The sequence below is a fragment of the Oryx dammah genome, unplaced genomic scaffold, assembly GCF_014754425.2.
Source record: "Oryx dammah isolate SB20612 unplaced genomic scaffold, SCBI_Odam_1.1 HiC_scaffold_22, whole genome shotgun sequence".
Classification (NCBI taxonomy): Eukaryota; Metazoa; Chordata; class Mammalia; order Artiodactyla; family Bovidae; genus Oryx; species Oryx dammah.
In genome coordinates this window covers 30,986,464-31,005,630 of record NW_024070206.1, presented here as the reverse complement: position 1 = coordinate 31,005,630, position 19,167 = coordinate 30,986,464, and positions in this window count along the sequence as shown.

The following is a 19,167-nucleotide window of genomic DNA, read 5'->3' as shown; positions in this document are numbered from 1 at the left end:
TACCGCATAATATTCACTCAACCATGTTCAATCAAGTTGCCTGCTAAACCTGTTTCCTTTATTAACATTTTATGGCTTCTGAGCATTTCCAAGTTCCTCTGGTAGACAGCCCCCTTACATGAGGGGCTTCTGACGTGGCATTACTGTTACTAATAATTTGTCTTTTCCTACAAGAAATAGATAGCAAGAGCTCCTTGGAATACCTTGGTGAGCATGTGTGGGATCTGTACATTCATATTTGGACTGAGGCATCGAGAAGTTTGCCATGATGGAGAAAGGAAAGGGTATGAAAATTCAGGTGACAAAGATAAGCCATATTCTATCATTTCAGTTTGGAAACTCAGATAAAACACAAGTCTTAGGTGAAATATAGTATATTCAGGTCCAACTAGGAAGTAGTATTTCTTTCTGAAGATAATTTTACAGAGGAGTCTCAGTGATATAAGGAGGACTGAATGGCTTAGGACGTAGGCAGGTGTGGGAGTGGGTGGATAAGGAGGATTAGTGAAACAATCTGAGAAATCGAGAGGAAAACTGGGAGATATTATGCCATAGAAACTAAGGAAAGAAAATAAATACGGTAAAATGGGCAGCTGTGATCTCTGCAGCCAAATGTACACCTCCCGCCATTTTCCAGAGACTGCCGGGCCCTCTGGCAGAATGCCCTTAGGATTCAAAGGGGCTGAGGTCCTCCTTTGAGGTGGTACTTCTCAAACGTAGCCTCCTGCTCTGGCTGTAGAGGGCTTCCCAGGTGATGCCAGCGGTAAGGGAGGAGGGTTCCATCTCTGGGTCGGGAAGATCCCCTGGAGGAGGAAATGGCAACCCACTCTGGTATTCTTGCCTGGAAAATCTCATGGACAGAGAAGCCTGGGGAGCTACAGTCCATAGGGTCACAAAAAATTAGACACGACTGAGTGTCCGAGCACCCAGACTATAGACTACTTCAGCCTGCCTCTCAGGTGGACACTTTCTCCTGGAGTGAGTCACCATCAGGCTGCTGTGCTGTGCTTAGTTGCTCAGTCGTGTCCGACTCTGTGACCCCATGGACTGTAGCCCGCCAGGCTCCTCTGTCCATGGGAATTCTCCAGGTAAGAATACCGGAGTGGGTTGCCCTGCCCTCCTCTAGGGGATCTTCCCAACCCAAGGATCAAACCCGCATCTCTTACACCTCCTGCACAGTCAGGCATGTTCTTTACCACCTGGGAAGCCCAGGTGCAGACAAATACTCTCTGATTCCACTTACACAGAGATGGGCTTCCCAGGTGGTGCTAGTGGTAAAGAACCCACTTGCCAATGCAGGAGACATAACAGATGCAGGTTCCGTCCCTGGGTTGGGAAGATCCCCTGGAAGAGGGCATGGCACCCACTCCAGTATTCTTGCCTGGAGAAGCCCATGGACAGAGGAACCTGGTGAGTTACAGCCCACAGGGTGAGTTACAGCCACAGACACAACTGAAGCGACCTAGCGCACACACAGAAACTAGAAAAGTCAAATCCAGGGTCAGAAAGTACATCGGTAGATGCCAAGGGCCGGGGCGTGGCGGCATTGGGGAGTGGGAATGGGAAGTTGGTGTTTAATGAAAACAGTTTCAGTTTAGGAAGGTAAAAAATCAAGGAGATGCATGGTGGTGAGAATTGCACAATGTGAATGTACTTCGTGCCACTGAATTGTACAGTTAAATATGATTAAAAGTGTATGTTTTATATTATGTGACTTTTACCACAGTAAAAAAAATTTTTAATGAATTATTAGTCAGTGTTGAATGAGTAAACAAATGATCCCATGAATGAATGGATCACTTTCATTCCTTGTGATCACTTCCTGGCCTCGTTTCACACTGTTGACTGTACCCAGTTTCTTAAATGACTTTTCACCCTTGCCCTCCCCCCCACCCTCTGCTGCCTCATTTCTCTTTCTTTGGCTCTGTCTCATCTCCTCCTCACACTCACTTTTCTACTACCTGCCTTTAAATGTTGGTTTCCTCCTCACTACCTTGTCTTACCTTTTTATGAAAAATACTCACCCTGGGGGAATTCCATCCATATCCCTGATTGGGCTATTACTTATATACTTAATGTCTCAGCCCAAACCACTCAACTTCACTTTACGCTGATGGTGTGTTGCAGCCAGCCAGCTATTACATTTTCAGGAATTTTGTGAGCCAGCTGCCAAACCCAGCCTTTATTATAAATTTACAACAAAATAAATTATAGTTAAAAAAAAAAACACAAAGGTAATACTTAAAACTCATTACTTCCTAACAGTTTTTCTACATTTTAAAACTATTAATGCACTTGAGATTTTGTGTGTCTGTTGTATTTATATATTGAAAGGACTTGATGGTGGTGTATTACTGCACATCTCTTGTAGCTCGCATTCCGCAATGTCATCTTGGTAACTTGAAAACTGCCACAGTGGGAATATTTATGCATGGAAATTAGGAAATGCTTCAAATCAGAGTTTAATTTATTGTTTTGTTGATTGTCTAGACTTACGAAGGTGATAGAGAAAATGTTAATAATGTAAATTAAGCTTAAGTGACATGTCTATAGCTGTAACATAGTAATGCCAAAAAATTGAGGAAATAGTCTTCTCATATTCAAAAGGTATCATCCACTTCAGCAAAGAAATCGGTCCTTTCATTGATGAACAAGAGCAATCCTGACCTACAGCTTCATTGTTTCACTTTCTCTTTTTAAAAAATCTTATTTATTTATTTATTGCTGTGCTGGGACTTTGCTGTGGTTTGAAGGCTTCTCATTGAGGTGGCTTCTCTCATTGCAAAGCATAGGCTCTAGGCACATGAGCCTCAGTAACTGTGGCACATGGGCTTAGTTGCTCTGTGGCCTGGGGAATCTTCCTGGACCAGGGATCAAACCCGTGTCCCCGGCATCGGGAGGAGGATTCTTATCCACTGCACTACCAGGGAAGTACTTGTTTCGCTTTCTCTTAAACATAAATATTGACCATAACTGCACTCATTTGTCAGTTGCATTTATAAGTTTTCTGTGGATCCAAGCACTTGATAAAAGTCAACAAAAACATTTTATAAGAATTGGTTGGTGATACGGAGTTTACAGTAGAGTATTATATTTTATTATTATGTGTAAATTAGGCACCACACATCCTCCACATCAGGAAAATGTATAAATGCTTATGTATGCATGCATTCCCCTCCTCCACCAAGAGCCAGTTATGTATTTACCAACAGAAAACTTCCTGAAACCCTCAATATCAATTGCCTACTCAACATCTCAAGTTTAATATCACAGGCATTGAAGACTTAACATGTCAAAAGCAATTCATCTTTCATGTAAAATCTCTTCTGATACTACTCTGTATCTTCTCTATGGGGTAGGGAAGAAAGCTAAGCAGGAGTGTGATCTTGACTGGAAACTAATGTCACTCTAGTGGAAGGAGAGGCTGTACCACAAGGTTACCCACCTTGAGCCAGAGGACTGGGCTTTCCCTCTGCCAGTTACTCATTGGTTAAGGTCTGCCCACCAGGGGAATGGGTCATAGACTTCCATACTAGGTACATTCAGTTGATCTGAGGGCAATTCTCTGGGGAAGGCAGTAGCTGTGAATTTTAAACAACCAGCTCTCAGAACAGCTGAGGGACAAAAGCATGCATGCTCAGTCGTTCAGTTGTGTCTGACTCTTGAGATCCTATGGACTATAGCCTGCCAGTCTCCTCTGTCCATGGGATTTTCCAGGCAAGAATACTGGAATGGGTTGCCATTTCCTCCTCCAGTAGATCTTCCCAACCCCAGCATTGAACCCACGTCTCCTGCATTGACAAGCTGATTGTTTGAGCTGTGGTTCTGCAGAAGACTCTTGAGAGTCCCTTGAGATCCAACCAGTCCATCCTAAAGGAAATCAGTCCTGAATATTCATTGGAAGCCCTGATGCTGAAGCTGAAACTCCAATACTTTGGCCACCTGATGCGAAGAACTGACTCATTTGAAAAGACTTTGATGCTGGGAAAGATTGAAGGTGGGAGGAGGAGGGGATGACAGAGGATGAGATGGTTGGATGGCATCACCAACTCAATGGATATGAATTTGAGTAAACTGAGAGTTGGTGATGGATAGGGAGGCCTGGCATGCTGCAGTCCAGGGTCACAAAGAGTAGGACATGACTGAGTGACTGAACTGAACTGAGTCACATGGAAAGCCTGAGGGACAAAATTACCTTTCAGTAAAGAGGATCTGGGCACCCACAGCATCCACTGTTGCATGGATACATGCAGAATTGCAAGTCAGGAGAGGTAGAAGAGAAGAGTTTGAGACAGGTCCTGGTGAGTGCATTTTACTCTAAGAACAGTCCAAGTTAGCTGCTGAGGGTAGGCAGCATCCTCATGGGGTGTGGAGAACTTGACTACTGTGGGAAGCTTTGGAGCAGCTGCTACATGTAGGCAGTGAAAGAGAGGCTGCCCTGGGCAGTGTCAGGCCTCAGTTACTGTTGGAAACCATGGTGGGTGATGACAGCACTTTGCTGTGGTCTCAAACATTCTTCAGCCATCTCAGTGTAGCTTCCAGGTGATGCTAGAGGTAAAGAACCCACCTGCCAATGCAGGAGACGTAAGAGATGTGGGTTAGATCCCTGGGTTGAGAAGATCCCCTGGAGGAGGGCCTGGTAATCCACTCCAGTATTCTTGCCTGTAGAATCCCATGGACAGAGGAGCCTGGCAGGCTGTGGTCCATGGGGTCGAAAAGAATCGGACAGGACTGAAGCGACTACACATGGCCTTTATTTCCTACGGGGCTGTCTTAGTCCAATCACAGTCCAAGAGAAAATCCGCCCAGCTCTGTTCCTTCATACACTGGTAAATACAAAATATCAAGCTGAATTTTATCTTCCTTGAATCCCTATTTAAATATAAATAAACTTTGCCCGTCCTTTTTAAATCTTAGCCCAGGTCATGACAAGGAGAAGTGGATATAGAAGTTCTTAAAATGTCTCCTTTTTGCATTCAGTTTTCAGAATTCTCTTCATGTCATGCAGGTCTGAAAGGTTAAAAATAACTACACCTCCAGAGACGACTTCTTGGGCTGTGTTCTTCCTTGGGAATCTCTAAGCTTTTCCCACCCAAACCAGGTCATCATCTTTACCTAATTGAAAAATCTCCCAGATCCAGTGCTCTACAAAAATCAATGAGATCTTTCCCACCAGATGATCCCAGCAGCCACACGTGATAGTCTCTGGTCTGATTCTGCATGAGTTTGATTTTATATACTCTATTGTAATAATTTATTAACTTGATAAAATCTGCTGACTCCTCATGGAAAATATTCTGTTTATATTTTATACTTCCTGCAGCTTCCTTTCCATAGCCTCTATTATGGAGTATTTACATGAGAATAGGGCCTTTGTTTTTTTAAAAGTTCATCTGTGCCTGCTGCTGATTGCCTCCCCTGAAGTCAGAGCCCTCTGTTTGTGACATACATCGTGCTTTTCATATTGAAAGCACTTGGTGAACCCTGAATAATTCATCTTCTCTTCGTGTTTGTGGGGCTTCCCTGATGGCTCAGATGGTAAAGAATCTGCCTGCAATGCCGGAGACCTGGGTTTGATCCCTGGGTCGGGAAGATCCCCCGGAGAACGAAATGGCAGCCCACTTCAGTATTCTTGCCTGGAGAATCTCGTGGACAGAGGAGCCTGGTGGGTTCCAGTCCATGGGGTCACAAAGAGTCAGACACGACTGAGCAACTAACACTTTCACTTTCATGTCTGTGGGTTATCTAGGTGAGCTGAATTAGCCCCATTTTACTGGCAGGGCAATGCAGAGAGATGTAGAAGGCAGTCCCTTGAGGATGTTGGAATTCAAGTGTAGAGCCCTTGTGTCTCTTGTACTAGATGAAGCCCCTCTCCTTGGTTACAATTAGTTCTGCTGGGTTACAATCTTGTATCTTAAGTTATTCTTGCTTTTAGTCTGTGCGTTTGAGATGGAAAGATGTATTAGTGGGAAAGGATAGATGAACATCAGGCAATAAAACTTCACAAATAGTCCCAAGTATTTCTCAAGGGAGTTTTTGCTGTGTCATCTGTTGGTCAAGCTGAAGGTGTTAGTCGCTCAGTCGTGTCTGACTCTTTGTGACCCCATAGATTGTAGCCCTCCAGGCTCCTGTGTCTATGGGGTTCTTTAGGCAAGATATTGGAGTGGGTTGCCATGTCCTTCTCCTGGGGATCTTCCCGACCTAGGGATCGAACCTGAGTCTCCCGCATTGGCATGTGGATTCTTCACCTCTGAGCTACCAGAGCAGCCCACGTATATGTATATGTGTGTAGATATATGTATGTATATATTTCTTGCCTGGAGAGTCCCATGGACAGAGGAGCCTGGTGGCTATGGTCCACAGGGTTGCAAAGACTTGGTCACAACTAAAGCAACTTAGCATGCATGCTATATATATATATAAATATATATATATATATAAAATCTAGTTTCAGAGTGAATTCCATGAGGAAAACCAAACTTTAACACGTTGTTTGCTATAATAATTCTGTTATTAGGAGTTTATCTAAATCAAATCCAGGATCACCATTTTGATGAATTTCACAATTTTTATAGGAATTGTATAATAGAAACTCCAAAATTTTTGAATTCAGATTTTCAAAAGGGTCAGGTTTTCTTATAAAGAATTCGAGTACTGTGAACAAAGCTCTGCTGTGTGTCATCTGTAAGAAAAAACACAATGGTATTTAAGTAGGGGGAGAGCGTGTTCTCATGTGTACTCAAGAATTAATTCCACTGCTATTCACCCACCTTTAGGAATCTGGAAATAATATGCCTGTTGGCTATTTGTGTTAGAACAGATGTAAAATTAATCAGTCTAGCTAACAGTACCAAGTCTGCCTTGGCCAGTGAAAGATTTTAAAACAGTTTCCCCAAAATAGGAATCATAAAAAAGTCTTCCAAGTCACGTTATTAGTGGGCCCAAATGTTGTCATTGTGTTGTGTTTACTCGTACTTCCCATCATTTTTGCCTTCATCCAGGAAACGGGGTCATTTCTCCCCATAACTCACCTTTGGTTGAAGGCAGTCTTCTTGCCTCTTGCATCAGTGCTTTGTTGGCCAGCTTGATAAGAACGACACACCTGATGTTAGCAGCTAGCTCTTCAGCAGCTCTTTCAGAACTAGAGTAAGCAGCAAGTGATGGCCCTGTTGAATTCCAGAGAGTACAGTGTTCCCCCCATTAGCCATGGTATTTGAGGAAGCCATATACCCTCTAATTCTCTTCTTCCTTCTGTACTCTTTTGCAACTAGCATGAACTGTGGAGATGAATTACTTCAGTAAATATTCTTGATTCCTAGTCATCTTTCAAGAGTGAGCTATACAAGGAAGTTATTAATTAAGTTGTTAGATGAGAATGACATCTACAATCCATAAAATGGATTAAGGAAACCAAGAGCTTTATATCATTTAAAAAAAAAGTTAATGGTATTTGACTTTGAGGAAGAGGACCTCAAATTGAGTCCTAGCCCCAACATTTTCTGATCAATCCCACCAAACAGCCAGTAAATATAAATTTCAGAGATTATGTGAACATCTCCGTTGTTCTGTGGCAGTTATCCAGACTCCTCCTTGCTTGGTTTATGCTAATATGCTCCCAAGCATCCTCATTTTTTCTATCTTTTTCTCCTCTTAACTCTGAGCATTCTTCAGAACCCAGATTTAGACTCATTCATCATTGCCTTTTTGCTACATTATCTAGTTCTGGGATTCCTGGGTGGCTCAGTGATAAAGAACCTGCCTGCTGATGAAGGAGACACAGGTTTAATCCCTGAGCCGAGAAGATCCTCTGGAGAAGGAAATGGCAGCCTACCCCAGTATTCTTCCCTGGAGAACCCCATAGACATAGGAGTCTGGCAGGCTACACTTCATGGGGGTCTCAGAGTCGGACACAACTAAGTGACTGAACAACAACGTCTAGCTCTAGCACCAACCCTTGGTGACTTGGTTCCCACTCTGGCCCACCCAAGACCCGGTGAGGATGGGAGTTACACATAACTTCGCAGAGCCCCAAGTTTCCTCATGTAAAACGGAGCTTGTCATCTATCTCATTTGTTCATATGACTTTTAAAGTACCCTGATAGCTCAGTTTTATTAGCTTCTCCAGGCACTGGGTTCTACAGATGAATACATGATAGATCTCTGGTGAAGACAAACAAGAAGTCAAGGCTCAAGGAGAATAAAGAGGAAATTATGGGAGGAGGAGGGGGATTCTACAGAGATAAAAGCAGGTTAAAAGGCATATCAGGTATAGGCTTGGTCCTAATGAGTCTAAGGGAAAAGTGAATATCCTAGTGTGAACTGACACAGATAATATGGCCAAGAGTGTGTTTTTATGTACATTGTTTATGGACTTGTATACCTTCATGTATTCACAAGTATTTATAGAGTGTTTCTCCTGTGCAAGGCCTGATTCTAGGAACTGGGAATACAGGAGTGACCAAACAACCCCAAATCCGTTTTCTCATGGCACCGCCACCCTAGTGGTGTCTGTGTGTCTGTGTGCGTGTACAGTGGCTCTGGAGAAAAAGCAGAGAGAGAGGAGCCAGGTTTGGGCATGGATGGGTTGCAATGTAAAATAGGTGGTCAGGGAAGTCCTTCTTGAGAAAGTGGCAACCAAGTGGCCAGACAAGAGGTGAGGGAGTGAGCCACCGTGTCGTGCCATCTGCTCGAAGAGCATTTCAGGCAGATAGAACATAATCATAGGAATAGCTCACACATTATTTTTACATGAGCCGTTTCTTTTCTCCTTGAGTCACTCTGTAGAACCAGTGCACAGTGGTGACTCCGGAGCGCTCAGAAAAGAAATGGTTCTACTGAGAGGAACTTGTCTCTGGAGCCACCGAGGCACTGCTTCCTCTAGTCAGTACACAGGCCCTGTGGGGTTCTGGGCATAGGACCGACGGAAAGAGAAAGGCCTCGTCACCCTGAAGGAGTTAGGAAAGCAACTGGAGAGACTGGTGAAATTCAAAATATCAATTTTCCCCTTCAACTTTTATGTGTAAATTTACAATTATGTTCTTCTAAGTATAAATGAGTTCATTTTGCCTTTGCTTAGAACCAGTTTATGAGAGGAATGTTACAAATCATCCTTTTGTATTTGCTATATCTGGACCTAATTCCATTTTTCAAGAAATTGTGTTTGCAGAAATAAGGCCACATGGAAATGAACAAATAATGAAAAATGGAATATAACAAACCCCTAAAGTCCTAGAGAATTAAAGCTCTGCCAGAATTATTTATAAAATGTGCACCAGTATCCCAAAGTATTTACAATTTGCTCTGTGGCTTATGAAGTCTGGTGCCATCTAAACATTCTTGGTGGTTCCATGAGACCCAAACCTTGTTTCCAAAACCCGTGCCCAGATCCAGTGCAAAGCCAAGAGCCCCATATGGTGGGATCATCATCTTGACATGCAAAGGTCTTTGTAACTAGAGACCTTTAGGATCATTCCGAAAAGAAGTTGAATTCTGTATGCAACTCTGGGCTGCTCTTAGTGTAAATGTAGGTGATCATCCAGTTTCCTATGAGTCAGTGAGGTTGGGGCAAAAGGCAGAGAGAAGGGAATCCTGAGTCTGGGATTGGTGGGGGGGTGAAGGGGGTGAAGAGGGTTGCATTGCACAAAAATCAACATGGAGGAGAAGAATGAATACAGATCAGAAGGTCCTTTGAAATACAAATGGGTGTCTCAGCACTAAACAGTCCAGTGATTTATTAATGTTTGAGCGATGCAGAAGCAGATCAAGCTTTAAAAGTTTCCTAGTACATAGCAAAGTCGGGAGGGAACACAGAGGGATTTTGGTATACGTCCTCCACCACACATCCCTTACTCCCAGGGCCCATTCAGATGGTGGAAACACAATGCCGTCCATCTGTATCTCTTTGAAACAAGAATCTCACATTCGAGCATCCCTTTTAAATGGTGGCTACAAGAGCCAACTCTTGCTGCTAGCACAAGGTCTCACAAGGCTGTTAATCATCAAGTACTGATAGCTACTGTTCCACGTTGGATGAATACCAATTAGAGACATGGGGCGACCTGAGGACTGGAGAGGAGAGAGCAGTAGGGGACTGGCTTTGTTGTTTTGGGGAGGGGTTGCCAAAAAAATATTACCTGGGGCGCCAGTGCTCTTCTCGCCAACCCTGAGGGGCGACTGATGAGAATGGCAGGCTAATTTACAAAGTATAAAGTAGGGGATGTACCAGAAGCATCCTATTATTATAAATAAGGTTTATTTTCCTAGACAGTGATGGCTGAATCTTATTTGTTTTTAGTTATAGAATCAGGTAGCATTGGTCTAAACTTTATAATTCTCTGTGCCTTTTCTCTTATGGTATTTCCTGAAAGAGGTAGTATGAAGTTCCAGGAAGGCTTAGAAGGAAAAGCCTTGCAAACAAACAAAAAAAAACTTAGCACATGGAAAAGAGAAGAATTTACCAAGAATATTTAGGAAAATAGAACGAAGAGTTCTTCCAAGTTAAAGAACATCTTAATGGGAAAATAGTCCAAACTGGAGCAGGTAGCCAAAACCAGTAGGGTTTTCAACACAATGAGATTTTATTTGCTTTTGTACATCTCTCCACTCATACTCAGCCAGTGATGTACAAACCCAGCATCCGATGTGGAGACTGCCTCTCTTGAGTGCCCCTTCCTTGATCTTGTGAAATCCCCTGCCTGGTATCAGCAGTCTCTCTGCACCTTTGGATGCATCTTGAGGGCAGTGATTCTCAATATGATCACAAGGTTTTATGCCTGGCTACTATATCAGAAGCAAACTTGGTGAGAACCAACTGCATACTTGGGAATTGGGAAAGAAAAACATACTTCCCCCAGTTTATTTCAGCACTGTCTTGCATTGTCCCAGAGTGCTGAGAGCACAGCATGGAGCTGCTTAGAAAACCTGATTAGGTCCCACAGTGCTGAGCACATAGAGTTTCAAGAGGCTGGGAAATTGTTACCGTTGGAAGGAGTATGAAAAATGGTGCATGTGTGGGGGGAGGACAAAAATTAAACTGAGATGACTAAGAAACATATTAACTCAAATTATGTTTGATTTGCCATCAAGAGCTCTCTCTTCTGGATGCTTGGGAGAATGCCTCCATGGGGAGTTGAAAAGTGTTCAAGGCCTCTTCTGAATTGATAGTGCTCCCACGGTTAATGTGAGCCGTTTAGGAGTAGGGGAGCCACAGAGACCTTTCACTTAGTTAGGAGGCCCTTTCGATGGATTTGAGAAGCACAGGCTTAAAGAAATAAGGGGGAAAAAATCATTAGGCTGTAAGAGTTGTTCCTTTGTTCTTTTGTTCTTGTATCTAAGTATGCACTGAATAGATATTGATTGCATAAAGGAATGTTTATTCTAACATTTTAAAATAGTTTTCAATTTGAAATGAAGTTGTGGATCTGGCCAGATGTTGTTTCTCAGATTATTATCCCATGACAAGAAACACTTCACTCTGTGTGGAGAGAGTCAAAAGACGGCTTTGTAGAAATTTCCCTTGGATTTGTGCTTACTGGCCCATTATTTGCTCAAGTGATTCATGATGTTGAGTTTGTGGAAGTCATAGCAGAACTGAAATTGCCAAGTAGAAATAAAAGCAAACCCTATGTAGCAAAATCTTGGCTTGAACATGATTGTGGAAGCAACTGACAAGCAAGTCTATCCAGAGGAGGAGAAGAATCTTTATGGGCTGCCTGGAGGACAAAGCAGATCTTGGCCTTTTGGTTGATACACTAGTTGCCATAGCGATTGATGGGACTTGGCCATAAAATGATTTTGTATCTGTATTAACATGGTGCAATGGACCTCATGTAGCTAGGTTTGTATTTTTGTTTTTTCTTTTCCTTAAAGTTCATTAGAGGATATATGTCCTCAGGTATTGATGTCTTTTGCAGTCTTCCAACAAAATCACACAGAATGTGAATACTGTTGCACCTCTGTTGATCAGGTAGAGCGAAAAAGTGGGAGCCTGAGGAGGCCATGAAAGAAAGCGTTTGGAATCACCCTAGGGAGGACACATTCCTGACTGGCCCTATCTATAAAGGACAGATGTTACTTCTACCAATAGCTTCCTTTTGCATCAAGTCTATCAGATCAAAACTGGTTACTATACTGATCAGTATGCTCAGTCATGTCAGACTCTTTGCAACACTGTGGACTGTAGCCCGCCAGGCTCCTCTGTCCATGCGATTCTCCAGGTGAGAACACTGGAGTCGGTTGCCATTCTATTCTCCAGGGGATCTTCCTGACCCAGGGGTCAAACTGTCTCTCCTACATTGTGTCTCCTGTATTGTGGGCAGATTCTTTACTGCTGAGCCATGAGGGAGGCCTCAAAACTGATTAATCCCAGACAAATGAAGAAGAAAATCAGAGTACTATCTGTAGAAGAAAAACTGAAAGAATAGAAACCTTGATAAATTCAGGCTGCCAAGTTGCAGCAGATTGTTAGATCAGGGGAGGCATATGTCAAGTCTGGGGAGAAAAGCAAGCCATCCTAACAACAGTTCAGGTGCGGAAACATCAGTCTGAGAACTACTCTGAAAATGTATAGCATCAATATCTTGTCAACGTGTCTGTGAGGAGCTCTGTAAAAGTGGCTCTGCTGAAAAGAAGAGCTGGGATCCAATCCTCTACGCCAGTGGTATTTGTAAAGAATTCTTGGAAACTTGAAATGCAGTGTGACTTTAGGGAGATCAGCCACGTCATGAAAGTCAAGGAAATGACTGACAAGTGGGGAAGTAGAAAAAAGCTGCCCCTGTCCTGTGACTAAAGGCTTTGTGAATTTGGGCTGACCTGGGTCCTGAAAACAGGTAGAAAGCCAAGATCAGTGCTTCTCTCCTTAAAAATATGAATGAATCATCTGGGGATCTTGTGAAAATACAGATTCGGTCCTGGGTGGGGTCAAGATTCTGCATTTCCAACAAACTCCCAGCCTGTGCTCATAATAGTGCTTTCAAAGAGCATACCTGGAGTAGCAAGGGGCTGGGTGGTGTCAAAGGCCATTCATTTGAGCAGCTAGTAGCGAGGGACTAGACCTTTATGTTTTAGTTTAACCAACTTAAATTGCTGTTAAAGAGGAGTTTAGCTGGTGCTATGTTCAAGATTATCTAGTTTAATTTTATTAGGTAATTATTAACAAGTTTTTAGTTGTTAAGATTCTAAATGTATTAGCTTATGGGTTTTTCAAGCTGCCTTTTATGACAGCTATTGTATCAATGTTCTATTCCGATTACGGACAATTTGTATCTTGGATTGCTGAGATTTGATTGTGTCTTTCTAGATGGTATTATGTAGGGAAAACTCTGAGACATGACATTACCTTTATCTAATTCTAACTGCAACAGGATGTGCTGATTCCTTTCTCCCCCTTTCTTTCTCTTGATTTCTTTCTTTCCTTTTTTTTTTTTAAACCACAACTGAGTTCATGGATCTCGGCCAAATCCCTGGAAATAATCCAGACCTACACATTTCTCTTGCCCATTACAACTGAAACAGTAGTAGCAAAACAGAAATAGCTCTATTTAGGAAAACATTTCCCCCCTACAATTTAAGATTACAACCGGTATGCCAAATCAATATTAGGGACATGTTTTATACACTTATGTATTTTGGAGGTGGGGAATAGAAATAACACCTTTTATTTCAGAATCAATTTGAAGGGAGCTGACTTCAGATACTGAATAGAGATCTCAGCCCATAATCTTGGGTTCCTGAGCACACAGCACCAGTTTAGTTTCTAATTTACTCTCGAGTGACTTAATGGTATTGCTTAATTATAACAGTTGCAAATTCCATCCTCCAAAATATATCACAGGCAGCCAAACATCTGCAGGGTTTTGTAGTAGGGAGGATGCCAAAATGAAATGTTCATTTTTTGCCTTATTTTGCTTTTATTAGTTTTTAATACATATATGTAATAAACAAGATGAGCAAGACAATATTTAAATATGCACCGATGGTAATCAAATGTAAGATATTAAGTTGCAAAAATGCCCATTCTATGGAAAGGAATATGCTCCTCCGGAGAATCTAGGCTGTGACAGGGGACATTTTAAAATAACATTAAGTTTTCAGTGTTAGAAAAGAAGTAGGAAGACTCTTCAACATGGGAAGTGCAGATGAGAACTAGGAAAAAGACCCTGCAGAATGTACTGACTGAATACCAACAAGAAAATTTTCCTTTTCTGGGAGGAGGAGGGCTATTTGATAACTGAATGCAAAGTGGTGTCAACAAACTCAGAAAGTTAAAAATGAGATTAATTGCCTCAAATGTGCAGCTGACAAATGATACAAATGACTAAGATAATCTGTTTGTTTTTTTTTTCCAGTTAGAGAAAAGATGTTTTCAAGATAAGCACAAAGTACATGGCTATCATTTCTAGATGTTAAAATTATACCTTATTTGGCAAAGGAGTGAATGATGTAATTTCATGCCACAGTTTGAGAAATTATTTTAGAGCTAGTTTTTCTTTATTTTGTTATACAAAGATATTCCCAACCCTTAAAAGATACGTCTATATTTTTAAATTGTATAGGTCTAAGAAAGAGAAGATATGCTTTACCATAATGCCTTAAAAAATTCTGACAAATAAAACTTCAAACTTCACCAATGACTCATCTCCCTTGTGCAATAGTATTTCTTCAATTAAAAAAAAAAGAAGAAGAAAGAAAAGTACAAAATATATAAAAAAAAATAGCCAATAAAAAAAATTGCTTCTGTGTATGCTCAGTAGGGATCTGGTAAAAATTAAGCTGGGGCTAATGAAACTCCAAGCCCCTGCATCAAGCCACAGAGGGAGGAAGGCTGGATATTGCCTGCTACGTGGCAAACTGCTTAAGGAGCTTCGTGAAAGTCTCACTGAAACCAACTTAGCCAACACTCCTGTCCCCCAGCCTTTATGAAGATCATCTCCAATCAGATAATATTGCTGCCGCGGAGGAGCTAGGTGCGACTCCAGTGCGTGCTTACAGCTTAGTCACCTCAGCGAGGTGTTAGCTTGAAAGTCAAGGGAGCCTGGGAAGTGGGCCTTATTAAACAATCCAGGATGCCAGGCTTTCGTGGTTGCCCAGGTGGGTGCTAAGCATAGAGATGGCTCATTTTAACACTCACCCATTCCCTTGGCTGAACCCAGTTTTACTTTCTTTTTCACCCCAGGCAGCTTCCAGCCAAATGGTCTTCGATGCCCTGCCTTTTCTGTGCTTCGTGACCACACTGAGGTCCGTCTTGGAAAATGTTTAGAATCTCCCCCGCTAGAAACCCCCAAGACCTGGCCTTTGTGAATCTAGAACTCACGAGGAAGCTCTGCCTCTAGATTTACGCCTGTCTTCTGTTCCCTCCAAGTCTGTTTCTGGAGACTGTTTAATGTCAAAGCGTGGTCCTAGGGAGGCAGCATCAAGGAATCTGAGAGCTTGTTTGAAATGCGGACATTCAGGTCTCACTCCAGAAAGACCGAATCAGAAGTTACTTTGTAAGGAGAGCCCTAGATAAAAGCTGTGCACCATTTTTTGAATCACTGTTCTAATTCATTTTGATAATGACAATTGGTCTACCCAGGAGCATTTGCGTTAGAAAAAGGGATTTCTGGTGATGCAAAATTTTGTACAGAAAGAGCAGGAGTCTGGTAAACAAAAATCTCTATCAAAGGCTTGGAAATTGGGTTCTCTATGGTGTCGCCATAGCCACTCCTCTTCAAGTTGCACCACCAAGGGAACGCTTTGTCCCATCTCAACCCAAAGCTAAGTCTGGGGAAAAGCCATGACCAACCAAGACAATGGGGCTGAATATATTTTCCTGGAAGTGTGCATCTGTTTTTGCATGGAGCAGATTAGTGCAATTATTCAGCAAGTATTCATTGAATGTAGGACCATCACTATAAGTAGTGTGACAATGGCGGTCATAACCCTGGGCTGCGAATCTGGGGACCTCGGTTCCAGTCTCTGCTTAGCACTGATCAGCAGTGTTGTCTCGGGGTGGTGGGTGGTTTCGTCACTAAGTCGTGTCCGACTCTTGCAACCCCATGCCAGGCTCCTTTGTCCGTGGGATTCTCCAGGCAAGAATCCTGGAGTGGGTTGCCATTTCCTTCTCCAGTGTTGTCTTGGGCAAATGCCATGTATGGAGTTGTTACTGCAGAACATGATGGTGACGGCAATAAGAAAGGGAAGGCCATTTGGTGGCTCTTGTAAATAAGCGCTCTGCTTTTTAGCAGGGGTTTGTTTCCCAGTTGTTCACTGTTGTGCTCAGTCATCTGACTCTGCAACGCCATGGACTGTAGCCCGCCAGACTCCTCTCTCCATGGAATTTTCCAGGCAGGAATACTGGAGTGGGTTGCCTGTCCCTCCTCCAGGGGATCCTCCTGACCCAGGGATTGAGCCTGGGGTTTCCTGCATTGCAGGCAGATTCTCTACCATTTGAGCTACAGGGTAGTCCAGGCTCCTGCATGAGGACCCTTTAAAAAAAAAAGAAAAAGAAGCATTTTGGGGAAGTCTCATAATTAGACATTAAATTTAAGCTGTTCCATTTAAAGCTGCAGAGGAACGTTCCTAAGTCACCTGATCGGTTGTCCCTTTATTCCTGGTGGGGACCCTGAGGCATTCCTTTGGAATTTTGTGTTTCCAAAGTTCAAAAAGAATTGAACTTGATGATATTTATAGTCACCTTTGACACTACCAACTTTAACATTCCCCAGCTGTGTATGTGTCTTGCCACCAAAACCTAGTTCCCCTAAAACTGAGTTCCTCTGTGGAGGTGATAATTAACCTCTCCGCCCAAAACCTTATTCCTTTTCTTGTCCCATCTCTGTTTTCCCCAGGACTGAGAAGTATCAAAGCAAAGAGGGGGTGATTGAGCAGGACCCTGGGAGAACCTTCCTGAATATAAAAGCCCACTTAGGCTCCCCACTTCTTGTTTGTAAGAAAACGATCTTAGGCCCTTAGGCCTTTCCTGAGTTCCAAAGAGCAGGCAGGAGCAGTTGCAATTAGGAGAGTGAGGGAATGCAGAAACGAAGGAAAAGCAGTCGAGAACCTAGTTCAGTGATAAAACGGATTCTTAGTTCCTCTGGAAGGGCGGAACAACTTGACACACACATTTGAGCTGTTCTGCAGGAACGAAGACCCCCGCACCCAGGTGGAGGATGCTGTTTCGTGCTGAGTACAGGCACAAAGACCCCAGACTGGTTTGAATCTGAGCACTGATGATTAATGTCACCTAACCTTTTGAGCTGCTCGCCAACGAGGGCCCTCCTGTCCCGTGTTCTTTGAGGCAGCGGAGCGAGACAGAGTTGGGTTCAGAAGCAAAGGGTAAAAATGCCTTATTCTTTCATCGCAGCTTGGAGAGATGCAGGCTCCTGCTGGGAGCACAAGCTCTTGCGGACAGGTGTGGGTCGTGGTGCACGGACAGGCTGCTTTATAGGAAGCTCGAGGGGGGACGGGGTTCTCGTGAGGCAGGCGCAGGTGTGCAGTCCCGGGCTCCAGACGGCAGTGCCGGGCACAGCGCTTCTGCGCAGGGCCCGCCGCCCCCACCCTGGATTGCGGGTTGGTGGGCACGGTCTCTGCACACAGCCCGCCCAGGCGAGGTGTCGGGGCAGCCATTTTGCAAGAGGAGCTCTGATGTCAAGTGCCAGGTGTGAGGCCCCAGCACGCAGCACCCGGTGAACCGGTGAGAGAGACTAAGCACAAGGAAAAGAAAACGGTTAGACTTTATTTTATCACTCCCACTCGAGTCCCTGGAAACTGTTAATGGGCTTTGCCCTCCTCTGCCTTTTGTCCTGCTCCTCATTCTCAGGGGGTGCTGAGGGGCGCAGCTGCGTTTTCTGTTGTTCGTTGTTCAGTCACGTCCAACTCTTTGGGACCCCCATGGACTGCAGCACGCCAGGCTTCTCCGTCCATCACTATCTCCCTGAGTTTGCTCAAACTCACGTCCATCCAGTCAGTGATGCCATCCAACCATCTCATCCTCTGTTGCCGCCTTCTCCTCTTGCTCTCAATTTTCCCCAGCATTCTGAGTGTGGGTGTCATTATACCCGCTGGTGGAGGAGCAGACCTTCTCCTCAGCCACCTTCAGATGTGTTTAGTGGTCCTCAGGCCTCAGTCTCCCTGAGTGAACGCCATCTGTCTAACCTTTTGAAGACAAAGGACTCTAGACAATTTAGGATGCATGGCTCAAATATTAGCAAGGGAATAATGGTCACATGTCAAATTTTTCCTAAAAAAAAAAATGAAGGTATCTACATCTTTTGCCTGGAAATGAGTGTGCCCTGCTGTCGAGGCCTGAATATCCCTGGGATATTGTTGTTTAGTTTTGGAAGAAGAGCTTCATGTGAGTCTAATGCAGAACCAGCTCCTGGTGGACAGTAGAGCAACCAGCAGGGTGTAGGGACTGGGAACCACTCGTGTATATTGGGGCAGGGGGTGGCCGCTTCACTGACTGCACTGAGGTCCTGCACACCCTTCATTCCCGAGTGCATTTCTTTGTGGGGAGAATGGAGAGAGAACAGGCTGACTGGCCTGATATAACAAGACCCTGGTCAATTAGGCCTTGTATCAGGAGGCAGTGCCCAACAAGGCCTCTCTACAAAGAGGTGCTCATGTCTGGTGGGTGTGAATGTTCAGGTGTTTGATGGACTATCATGGGATTGGCTCCTTATTATAAAGCAAATGCAAATGTTACCTCATTATGTGGGTCTCCCCAGGTGCCGCTAGTAGTAGACAACCCTCCTGCCAACGCAGGAGACTTAAGAGATGTGGCTTCATGGTGGATTCATGTTGATGTATGGCAAACCCAATACAATACTGTAAAGTAATTAACCTCCAATTAAAATAAATAAATTTATATTAAAAAAAAAAGAGATGTGGCTTCCACCCCTGGGTCAGGAAGGTGCCTGGAGGAGGGCCTGGCAGCTCACTGCAGAATCCATACCTGGAGAATCCCTAGGGACAGAGGAGCCTGGTGGGCTACTGTCCTTAGGTCCCATAGCTGGACACGACTGAAGTGACTTGGCATGCACACACATACCTCTTTATGTAATATACCAAAATGAGCAATATTATAATCAATTATATTTCAATAAAAGAGACTCCACTGTAGAGAGAAACCATATAAAACTAATGTATGTGATCTTTAATATTTACTGGATTGAATTTTTATTTTACACT